General features: G+C 39.2%; 1 long non-coding RNA gene across 2 annotated transcripts in view; it reads left to right on the forward strand.

The window, feature by feature from the left end:
- LOC129058912 (uncharacterized) overlaps positions 1-12,316 on the forward strand; it is an 86,876-nt gene that overhangs the window by 52,312 nt on the left and 22,248 nt on the right. The gene's annotated exons all lie outside the window — the stretch shown is intronic.

The raw sequence follows: 12,316 nt of genomic DNA on the forward strand, positions 1-12,316 counted from the left end.
TTGCACACTCCTTATGAGAATCTAATGCCTGATGGTTTTAATCCCAAAACCATCCCCCTGCACCCACAAGTCTGTGGAAAGATTGTCTTCCATGAAACTGGTCCCTGGTGCCAAAAAGGTTGGGGGTCCACTGTTCTAGAACTTAAACAGTGAACAAGTTTCAATTTTAGACTCATATAAGTTGCCAGTTGGCATAAAGCACTGGCTTTTCTCCCTTTTGGAGAATGCTTAGGAATAATTGACTTTTTCAGATTTCAGTTTTCTGCACTTTTCATCTGTGTAAAAGGGTATTTATGTTAAGGATATGTGGGCTAAAGGCCCAGATTCCAGATTAATGCACAAAGCTTTCTTGTGAGTTAATACGATAATTATTATACTTTTTTCCCTTAAGGCTGTATTATTTTTTTCTGATATTTTTCTACATAGCCAAAATGGTGTTTAAGAAATTAAAGGCCAGCTTGAATGTGGAAGCTCAACTATAACTACAAGGCAAAAAACTAAATCTTGTCATAATATTCATGAGTGGTTATCAATAATGAGGACTTGCAACACTTTCATCTAAATTATCTTGGCCATGGAATTAAAATATACAGATTACTTTCCATTAACATTAAGATACCATGAATAAAAGACCAAGTTTGTAATAATTACAGTAGGTTTCAGAATTTTGCCCTGCACTCAACTCATTACATTTTTTTAAATTTTATTTTTAATTGTTGCAACCTCTGTGCCTCCATTTTTTACTTATTTATACAATGACGATTTTAATGCTTTTCTGACAAAAGTCAAAGGGGTATTGTGAAAGCAAATACATTTTCTTGTTTTAATGCATATATAAACATAGTGCCAGTTCTCCTGTGTTAACGTTACTTTTTTTTCCCTCATCTTCAAGCAATGGTGTTTCTAGAATTTCCTTATAGGAGGAGTGAAGAGTAAGCATTTGGATTGGACCAGAATTTGGAGAACTTGTCATGTTGCTCTATGTGCATATGAAATACATCATCGTAACTTAGAATGTGAATTATAGAACAAAAATGAAAGTTAGAAAAATATTCTAAACATATTTTTATGATCTCTACTTGCAATAAGGAAACTGTTAGGTTTTTCTATCAAGGAATAAGTGAACCAAAAACAAAATTTTCTGGATGGACAAAAGGAGATTTGAGGGGCAAGGCTAAAGCCCCCCAAACCTTCCTCAGGATGAACACAAACCCCATATTTTCCTGTTGCCACTCTTCCATGTTGCTGGGCTCTATTCCAGCAAAATTTTGGAAAGCGTTGCTACAGTTCTGCTCCTCATTTCTTTCTCACTTCAGAACAATGATGCCCTTTCCAGGGAAAGCATCTTAATTAAACAGATGACATTTGAACTAGACCTTGAAGAACAGGTCAGAGTTATATTGGGAAAGAAGTAGGAGAGGAACACCCAGAAAATAACATTTATGAACATAAAGGCACAGAATATAAATGTCTCTGACAAAGATAGAGATCGAGGGTAAATTTTAGTGTGGCATGGATTAATTCACTAACTCACTTAATATATGTATATTTACATAGATAGCATGGATAGATACTAGAAATAAAACAATGGATTAGACATGGGCCTGACCTCATGATGTTTAGCAAATATTGTGTTCTTTAAGGCAGCGGTTCCCAACCTTTTTGGTACTAGGGACCGGTTACATGGAAGACAATTTTCCCACAGACTGGGATGGGGGGGACTGTTTTCAGGATAATTCAAGCACATTACATTTATGGTGCACTTTATTTCTATTATTACTACATTGTAATACATACTGAAATAAGTATACAACTCACCATAATGTGGCATCATTGGAAGCCCTGAGCTTGGTTTCCTGCAACTAGACAGTTTCCTCTGGGGCAGATGGGAAACAATGACAGATCATCAGGCATTAGATTCTTATGAGAAGCCCGCAACCTACATCCGTCGCATGCACAGTCCACGATAGGATTCACGCTCCTATAAGAATCTAGTGTCATGGCTGGCAGATCTAACAGAAGGTGAAGCTCAGGTGACAATGTGAGTAAGAGGGAGAGGCCAGAAATACAGATGAAACTTCACTCGCTCACCTGCCACTCACCTGCTGGTCTGCGTCCTAGTTCCTAACAGGCCATGGATACGTACGAGTCTGTGGCCTGGGGGGTTGGAGACCCCTGCTCTAGAGTACACATGCAGTGAATGTTGAGAAACAGATTAATTCATTAATGCAGAGTCTTCAATGCCAAACAAAAGGTTTGAGGGTTTTATCTGTTATAACTGAAAACAACACTTGTGTTTCACTAATTATATGTCAGGCACTACTCTAATAACTTAAAATTTATTCACTCACCTATTATTAGAACAACATTATGATATAGGAATACACTTGATATGTCCATTTTACTGATGAGGAGATTCAGACATATAGTAGTTATTTAACTTGGGTAAGGTCTTCAGAGCTAATAAGAGGAAGAACCAGGACTTGAGCATGGGTAGGGTGGCTTCAGAGTTGTAGTATGGCTGTTTGTAATCACCAAAATGAAGCTACAGTGATGTTTCAGTTTACATAACAGAGTCCTGAGGCTTAAAAATGCCAGGAAATTAATTTAAAGATATTGTAGTATGTATCCCTGTCCAGACTAGAACTCCAGTCCAGGAGAATGCCAGTGCTCCTTCTGCTTCACATAGAGAACACATCAGTACTGTGACACACAGAAAGGTTTTAGTGGGATGCTTGGTTGAGTTAAGAGAAATATGTTTACAACGAAAGAGGTGACAGTGTTGCTTGTCTTCGTATTGCTCAGAGCAGTAGAAAAATATGGGAGACCTCAATCAGCTGAAGTTCAACATGTTCAAAGGTAGACGAAGTTTCTTGTTGCTCTAAGTAAGTTTAAAATTGAGCCAAAAAGACCTTGATTGATAAGGGTGGCTTATACATATTTGAGTGTTTTCACTGGCATGATTCACAAAATTGTATAGTCCCAGGCTATCCCACCATTTAACTGCCTCATGAGGACTGTCTCTAACTTCTCCAGGACTTGATCCATAGGGAAATGCATGCAAGAATAAAAAGCATTAATGAATTCAGGATTCATTTCTCACTAAACAGCAGTTTGGGGTGATGTCACACACACACACACACACACACACACACACAAAAATGGAACAAGTCAGCCCCATTTTCAGCATTGCCTCATTTAAGCTTGGCACACAAAGACAATTGATGCTGACTCAGAGTTATTTCAAGACGGAAAGAGTGTCCTGAATTATCACACCCCACGTAATCCTGGCCACCCTGTATTCCCTCTCCTTACTGTCCCATAGGTGGGTACATCCATCCCAGATAACAAGGTTTGACTCATTTTAGGCCCTTTTCCTTCTGCACAAGATCCTGAAATTTTCCCTACCCTGTATGTTTGATGGTGCAGAAGAAACAATGCTAAAAAATAAACTAGTTTATCATTAGATGGAAGCAAGGTATCACCTTTATTAATGAGAAAGCAGAGTTTGGAGGACATAGTGCATTCCTCACGCAGATAGACCCTCTGCTATTGGCTCCTGCCTTTAAATTAGAAAGCCTTACTCTTCCATCTGCAGGTATTGCTATCCCTTTACAAGCCTCTGCTCCCAGGGAAAGAAAACTGTGTAACATATGACAAAAAGCAATAGAGGCTTCAAAGAAATTGTGTCAAGAATGTAGTTTATTACTTCCCAATTGACTCTAAGATTAGTCAGTAACTTTTCCATGATGTAATGGTAATGAGACAGAGAGAAGCAGAGTGTTCCACTAATTGATCTCAATCCACAAGAAAGGAGAAGTATTTCCTCCTTCCTTCCTCCGCATTGTGTTCTCTTAGAACTGTGCTTTACTTGCCCAGGGAAAAGAACACAAGTTTAACAAGCCAGTTCGACCCCTTCCCAGATGAGGCCCCACATCCAATGCTAACACTACTTCTTGGAATGAATACCCTTTAGAACTATCAATGAACTGAACTGAGCTGACCTTCCCCAATCCCTGTAGACTCTAAAATGGGTCAGAAGAGCACATTGGTTAAAACAACTCTAAGGCTGAAAATTTAATCTCTATTTGATTTTCTGGTTCACATTTTTTTTCTCAGTAACATTGCCAAAATAGCCTAGTAGGAGATCCATTTTGAACTTGAGTGATAACATAATTATACTCGAATCACAAAATGTCAATAATGAGATGACCCACATTTAAATAACATTTTTTTTGCTACTATAACATTACTGGGCCTATATTAAAATAGAGAGATTAAATTATGTTGCAACTTAAAGTATAAATATAATGCTTCCAAAGAATTAAGGTCCAAATCATTTTTTTACTGATACTTGTGAGTTAAAATTTAACAGATTTTAAAGTCTCCAACTCATTTAATTTTTTGGCCACTTGGTGTCAGTTGGAAGAGTTCTCAATACATTGGACCAGACAGTGATCTTTAAGCATTTGAAAACTGAGCTCTTTCTCATTGGAAGGGGTGTATTTTCTTCTTCATGGTCTCAGAAGTTGTATTTGTTTAACACTGAGTCTCTGAAGTTCTTCACTATTTAAAAAATTCCAAGAAGTTACTGTTAAAGAAAAGATTATCACAGCAATGGCATTTATTCTGAGAACTGGCTAAACAGAGCAATCCATCATGGCTTCTAGAAGAGTTTTCACAGAGAAAAATATTTTCAACCTGATCATTTGTATTGCCAAAGACTGCAGCAGAAACTTAGTATTGTGCTAAAAGAAGATGGATATCTTGGTGGAGACCTTGCTGGCATATCATTCAGTTCATGCTATTTTTTAAAAATCTAATAATTGAAATTTTAACTCAATTGGAAAACTTTCTCACCAAGATATTAATTCTGGAATTTTTTACTATATCAATAAAATTTACTTATAAATACTGCCTGATAAGTCAGAATGGATTTGCTTGCTTTTCCACTCATAACATTCAAAAGCTCCTGGCTTCCATGTCTGCTGAATGGGGGTTGTATGAAGTAAATGGAGTTCCCCACACTTTCTTATGATAAAGCATTTTTCAGTTCTGAAATGCTAAGGTTGCTTCTCCTTCATTTATCTTTCAAATTTCTAAGACATAAAAATATCCCTACTTCGAGAGGGTTTCCCCTCTTATAAGTAATTAAGAGATACAGAATTAATTTATCACAAGATAGTGTTGATAGTGGGAGGGTGAGTTAGTTGATACTTGACCCCATGGAAAAGCTGGTTGATATGGTTGGCTGTGTCCCCACCCAAACCTCATCTTGAATTGTATTCCCCACAATTCTCACATATTGAGGGATGGACCTGATGGGAAGTGATTGGATCATAGGAGCAGTTTCCCCCATGCTGTTCTCGTGATAGTGAGTTTTCACAAGATCTGATGGTTTCGCTTCCTTCAATGCTCTCTCTCACCTGCTGCCATGTAAGACATGCCTACGTCACTTTCAGCCATGACAATAAGTTTCCTGAGGACTCCCCAGCCATGAAGAACTGTAAATCAATGAAACCTCCTTCCTTTATAAATTACCCAGTCTCGGTGATATTCTTTATAGGAGTGTGAGAACAGACTTATACCCTGGTACTGGCTCTAGACCTGCAATTTCCTTCCTCAACTTGAATCCTAAGTAAAATTCGGCAGCCAATTTAGCCTCTTCCCTAGGCCTGGTGTTAACAATTTCAACCTAGAACTACCCTTGTGCCCTGTAACACACTCATAATTCACTTTCTTTCAGACTAAGCACAGCACATATTCCTCAACCACTGAGGCCTAAAAGTTCTTTAGTGATGATATGTTGTCTGTAATCAAATTCTTGCCTCAGCTGACCCTTTTAACTGATACCTCTGAGGCCACCACTATTTTCATGCTCCCTGTTCTTCATGCACGTAAACTAAGTACAGGTCAAGATCATGGTGCTGGGACCTGTAGCCACCGGCAGTCTACAAATTTGTTGGGACTTCAGAAGCCCTCTTCACATTTGCTGGGGCGTCCTTCTATATAAGCTATCACAGAACTCTGGCCAGTGTCACAATAACCTGTAGTAACCTGTCATGGTCAAAATAGTCCAAAGATTCAAAGTCCCTAGATCATGCCACACATTCATAAAGCCAACTCCACAATGAAAAACCAGCTGCACTGTGTAATGCAGGTGGCAAGTCACTAAGATTAAAAAAAAGAAAAAAAAAAAAAAAACAGCCAGCATGGCCTGTGCTTAGAAAAGCACAGTTTACAAGCATCTGTTCCAGCTCTGCCAAAAGCCAAAATCATTCCATGCGTAACTTGTTTCCAAAATTTTACACCTTGCTCATTTGTCAAGGTGCATAGCCCACGCATCAGAGTTATTTGAGAGAAGCTAAATGAATAACATTCCTTTTGCCATGACCTGGATTACAAACTAACTGAAAAATAACATTTCAAGCAAATAAAAGCCAAAATATACCCATTATTAATAATAAGGGTAGATTGGAGTACAAAACTTGTATTTGTGAGCAATTGGGCATACTAACACTAGCTTCTGAATTAGACACACTTACTGATCCAACCATAGATCATTCTGCATGGAAATAGACCTGGTAAAAGTTACAGAATGAAGGAAAAACATGTGATAATTTCATCTGCTATGAGACAAACTTTCAAGGCACATGGGTTGCACACAGAAGATCACTCTTGTCTTGGATTGGGAAAGACCGTGTTGGGCTCTCAGAAAAGGTTGGAAGGAAGATTCTTATTTACAAGGTTTAGTAGGAACATTCTAGATGAGAACATGAGTGGGTGGAGATTCTAGGAGTAAGTGGCACACTATGTTAAGCAAAGATACCATGGTGTTTTTTGAGAAAGAGTAAGTCATTTATCATTATTAGAGTATAAAGCATAAAGGGAGAGGTGGGAGGCTACATGTTTAAAGAGATTAAAAGGTGCCAACTTATGAAACTCGTTTAGGAGGCAATTAGATGGTTCCAAAGGTTGTAAGTAGCAGAAATTCATGATCAAACATGGCTTGCTGCTTTTATATACTGTATTTCTGAAAACATAAATTATAATGCTTTTAGAACAATTAAAATTATAATAGTAAAAATAACGTTCGCTAAGCACTTACTGTATACTAGGATCTTTGCTAAAGCCTTTTCATATATTATCTCTTTTAATATCTAAAGCAACCCTGAGGGAGGGAGGAGTGTCGTCCACATGGCAGAGTGGATGATAAATGGTAGGACCAAGGTTCAAATGGAAAGCTCCCCACTCCAAAGCCCAGGCTCTCAACCTTCACTCCCCCTGTATTTTTAAGTAAAGCTCCCTTATCTTGTCTGAAAGCAGGAAGTTTCACATCATTAGAGAAGAGGAAAGAAGGACATTTGTACTGGGAGGAGTCGACTGGTCCCAATCAGGAGAAAGTAGCTACAGAGTCATGGGTGAGCTAGGTCCCCCAAAAAGGAACTTTAAGGGAAGGGACTGAATCAAGTCAGAGATGTCCCCAAAGCAAGACCAAATAACTGAGCAAGAGAAGCATTTATCAGAAACCAAAATTCAGCTACAAGTGAGCATCCAGATGGAGGTATTATCAAGAGGAACTGAGACTGAGGGCAAAAAGTGCCAGCCAGAATCCTGGATAGGAGAGCAAGAACCAGGACCTTGTTTAAGAGACAACCTGCTTAAGGCAGAGTAAGGTGAGATTGGATTCATGCAAAGACCTGGAATTCAAGTAGGTTAATGAACAGATAGTGTGTGCCTATACCACGAATTTACAATAATAATAAGGGTGCTAATAATCACATGGAATTGTAGAATATAATGAAAATATACACACTGGAGAGAAATTGCGTGGGTTGGCATCTTAGCTTTGTCATTTACTATAATAGTTCAGTGACCTTGGGCAAGTTATTTAACCACTCTCTGCCTCAATTTCCTGATCAGTGAAATGAGTTAATAATTCTTTTTTTTTTTTTTTCCCCCGAGATGGAGTCTCACTCTTTCACTCATGCTGGAGTGCAGTGGTGCGATCTCGGCTCACTGCAGACTCCACCTCCCTGGCTCAAGCGATTCTCCTGCCTCAGCCTCCCCAGTAACCAGGATTACAAACGTGCACCACCATACCCAGCTAATATATATATAACATATATATTATATATGTTATATATATATATATTTGTACTTTTAGTAGAGATGAGGTTTCACCATGTTGGCCAGGCTGGTATCGAACTCCTGACCTCGAGTGATCTGCCTGCCTCAGTCTCCCAAAGTGCTGAGATTACAGGCATAAACCACCAGGCTTGCACTATTGATAATTATTATAGCATAAAGTTTTTCTGAGGACTAAATGGGGCAAAATATGTAAAACACTAATTGTAATTATTGGCAAATCCCATAATGCTTGTTGTTATTAGTATACTTAGAATTATTTTAACATTAAAAACTGAAAACTGAAGCTCTAAGAGTCTGTGTGACTTTCTGAGGATTAAAGAACTGAAAAATGGTAGAAGTGGAATTTGAACCAGGAAAGTATGGTTCTTGAATGCATGGATTTAATCCCTATTAAATACTTTATCTTCCAAAATGTATGACTCCTTAGTCTTCTTTGTTAACAAAACTTACTTTACAAAATATGGAACTTTCAGTTGTATATATCAAATAATATTTGTCTATAGCTGAATTCTGTGGACGTATCCAGTCATCCATTCCATAGTTGTAAAAGCATTACTTTTTTTTTTTTTTTTTTTTTGAGACGGAGTCTTGCTCTGTCACCCAGGCTGGAGTGCAGTGGTGTGATCTCGGCTCACTGCGACCTCCGCCTCCGGGGTTCACGCCATTCTCCTGCCTCAGCCTCCCGAGTAGCTGGGACTACAGGTGCCCGCCACCACGCCCAGCTAATTTTTTTTGCATTTTTAGTAGAAACGGGGTTTCACCGTGTTAGCCAGGATGGTCTCAATCTCCTGACCTCGTGATCCCACCACCTCGGCCTCCCAAAGTGCTGGGATTACAGGCGTGAGCCACCGTGCCGGGCCCACTTGTTTTAATGAATGGCTGTGTTCATATATATACATAATAAAATGTTTCACCCGTGTGGTTGCCCACTGCTTCTGAAATGCCATCAATCTCTGTTGATAAGTTGTATTAATTTTGTTATAAGTTTGCAACTGTGGAAAATAAACATAGACCCATCCAGCTGTTCACTTCCTCAAGCGACTTATCTCCATCTGTTGTGATCAATCTATTCTAGCACTCCTTCAGACTCCCTGCCAATTAATTAATGCCCCTTTGTAAGGTGGCTTTCTTCTTGAGTTCGTCCATGGGGCTTTCCCCAGTATAGATGAGAGTAGTGGTAAGCCATGAATCAGAGAATAGTAACAATGGTCTGGGGTAGGCAGAGAGGGTGAAATTCAACTTGACCAGTGTGTCATCCTCAACAGCAAAGAACTCTTTTTCTCCTTTGAGCAGAAAGTCAGTGGCTCCTGTTAAGCAATCACTTGATGCCCTCTAAGATCTGAAGTCTGCTTAGAGTCTCAGATTCATCTTGCCATCCTGTACCCATCCTGGCCTTCAGTCAAATGCACTTAGAGACGTCTGAATAACCTGCACCCTCTATCTTTGCTGTGATTTTGCATGTGCTGCTCTCTCTAGAAAAGTTTCTTTCCCCCTATTTTGTTTCACTTGATAATCTCAGATCCTGCTAATGTATCATATATGCAGGCTACCTTCACAGGCACTTCCCCTCTGTATCAGTTAGTTTTACTGTAACAAACCGCCACAGACTGAGTGGCTTAAACAGCAGAAATTTCTCACAATTCTGGATGCTAAAAGTTCAAAGTCAAGGTGTCGACAGATTTCCTTTCTTTTAAGGCCCCTCTCCTTGGATTATGGATGGCAATCTTCTTCCTATATCTTCACATGGTCTTCTGTTTCTGTGTCCAAATCTCTTCTTATAAAGATACCAGTTATATTGAATTAGTGCCCACCCTAAAGTCTCATTTTAATTATCTCTTAAAAGACCCTGTCTCTGAAAACAGTCACAGTTTGAGATACTTGGGATTAGGATTTCAATGTACGAATATAAAGGAGACACAATTGAGCCTATCACAGGCATTAACTCCAAAAGAGTCCCTTCTGCTGATACTCCTGGCAAGCAACAAGTGCCTCCCTCAGAGGTGGGCTCAGCTGTGTCATGATTATATGTTTAGACGTCACCTACTGCAGGCTGTGATCTCTCAAGCCGTGGCCTGGCTCCTGTTAGTCTCCTCTCCTCAATTAGGTAGCAAACTTGTTGGCAGTGTAGGTGGCTAATTGGTAAGTTGGTAAATGATCCAGAAAAAGAGCATCTTGTTAATGGAAATGTAGTTATTAAACATAATTATGAATTTATCTATCTTTTTATCTATCTTCTGTCTTTCTTCCATGTACTACTTAACTGCCACTATTTAATTAGGAGATTGGATATGACTATAAGTTGCTTTCTACTAAAAAGAAAAACTAAGTAATTTTAATTTCTTCACCAACTTTCAAGATCACACTTAACTTTTATTCGTGCTTAAGTATAATTTTTTTTTATTTTTGTATTTCCTGGTATCTTAAAGGATGCACCTATATTATGTAATTAGCAGCAGTTGGCATATGGCTATGAGACACATTGGCTGTGGACGATTTTCCATAAGAGGCATGATTTAACTTGGACTTGCAAAGGTGGGGAGTGGGGTGGGATGCAAATAGGTGAATTAGCAAAAGAATATGAAAAGAATATGGAAAACACCGTTTGACCTCCCATCCAGAATTCTCTTCTGGTCAAATATGCTTTAGGAAAAAAGGCCATCAGGTTGCATGAGTTTCTCAACCTTTGTACTGGACATCCTTCTATTTACCTGACTTTTCATCAGTCACTAAGAGACCTTCTGAGGATACAGAAACGACTAGGAAATAGCAACAAACAGTGGGACAAGAGGTCTGCAATAGGATGGCTAGTACTAAAAAGTCAAGGCTGGGCCCAGTGGCTCACGCCTGTAATCTCAGCACTTTGGGAGGCTGAGGAGGGTGTATCATGAGGTCAGGAGATCGAGACCATCCTGGCCAACAGGGTGAAACCCCATCTCTACTACAAATACAAAAATTAGCCGGGTGCAGGGGCAGGCACCTATAGTCTCAGATACTCGGGAGTCTGATGCTGGAGAATCACTTGAACCTAGGAGGTGGAGGCTGCAGTGAGCCGAGATTGCACCACTGCACTCCAGCCTGGGTGACAGAGCGAGACTCTGAAACGAAAAAAAAAAAAAGTCAAAAAATAACATGTTGGTGAGGTTGTAGAGAAAAGGGAATGCTTAGACGCTGTTGGTGGGAGTCTAAATTAGTTCAGCCATTGTGAAAAGCAGTGTGGCACTTTCTCAAAGAACTAAAAACAAAGTTACTATTCAACCCAGAAATTCCATTACTGGGTATATACTCCCCAAAATATAAATTATTCTTCCATAAGGAGACATGCACGTGTATGTTCATTGCAGCATTAGTCACAGTAGCAAAGATATAGAATCAATCTAAATGTCCATAAACGGTAGACTGGATAAAGAAAATGCAGTACACATACACCATGGAATACTATGCAACCATATAAAAGAATGAGATCTTATCCCTTGCAGGAAATCAAGCTAAATGCTCATCAACAGTAGACTGGATAAAGAATATGTGGTACATATACACTACGGAATATTATGCAGCCAAACAAAAGAATGAGATCATGTCCTCTGTAGGAACATGGATGTAGCTGGAGGCTATCATACTTAGCTAACTAATGCAGGACCAGAAAACCAAATATGGCATATTCTCACCTATAAGTGGGAGCTATATGATGAGAACACATGGACACAAAGAAGGGAAGAGACACAGGGGCCTACTTGAGGGAGGAAGGTGGGAGAAGGGTAAGTATCAGTTAAAATAACTGTTGGGTACTAGGCTTAGTACGTGGGTCACTAAACATTATACACACTAAACCCCCATGACAAAAGTTTGCCTATATAACTAACTTGCATATGCATCCATGAACCTAAAATAGAAGTTAAAATAAAAAAGGTCTGGGACAAAGCTGGGGCTGGACAACAAGAGACAAAGAAGGTACCTGATGGATGAGATCCACTGGAGCTGTAAATCTTCAGCACTTCATCCACTGCCCTGCTGGCTCACGGCCTTGTTTGCTTCAGGTGTTTAATGAACTGCTGAGAGATCAATAGCACGTGGCAGATAACTTGGAAAATTTCCCTTGACTCAATCAAGCGTCTTAAATCCTCATTAATTCTGATGATGTAAGAGCTTTCTGATTAGCTTAGTTGCT

The sequence above is a fragment of the Pongo abelii genome, chromosome 3, assembly GCF_028885655.2.
Source record: "Pongo abelii isolate AG06213 chromosome 3, NHGRI_mPonAbe1-v2.0_pri, whole genome shotgun sequence".
In the NCBI taxonomy this organism is placed as follows: Eukaryota; Metazoa; Chordata; class Mammalia; order Primates; family Hominidae; genus Pongo; species Pongo abelii.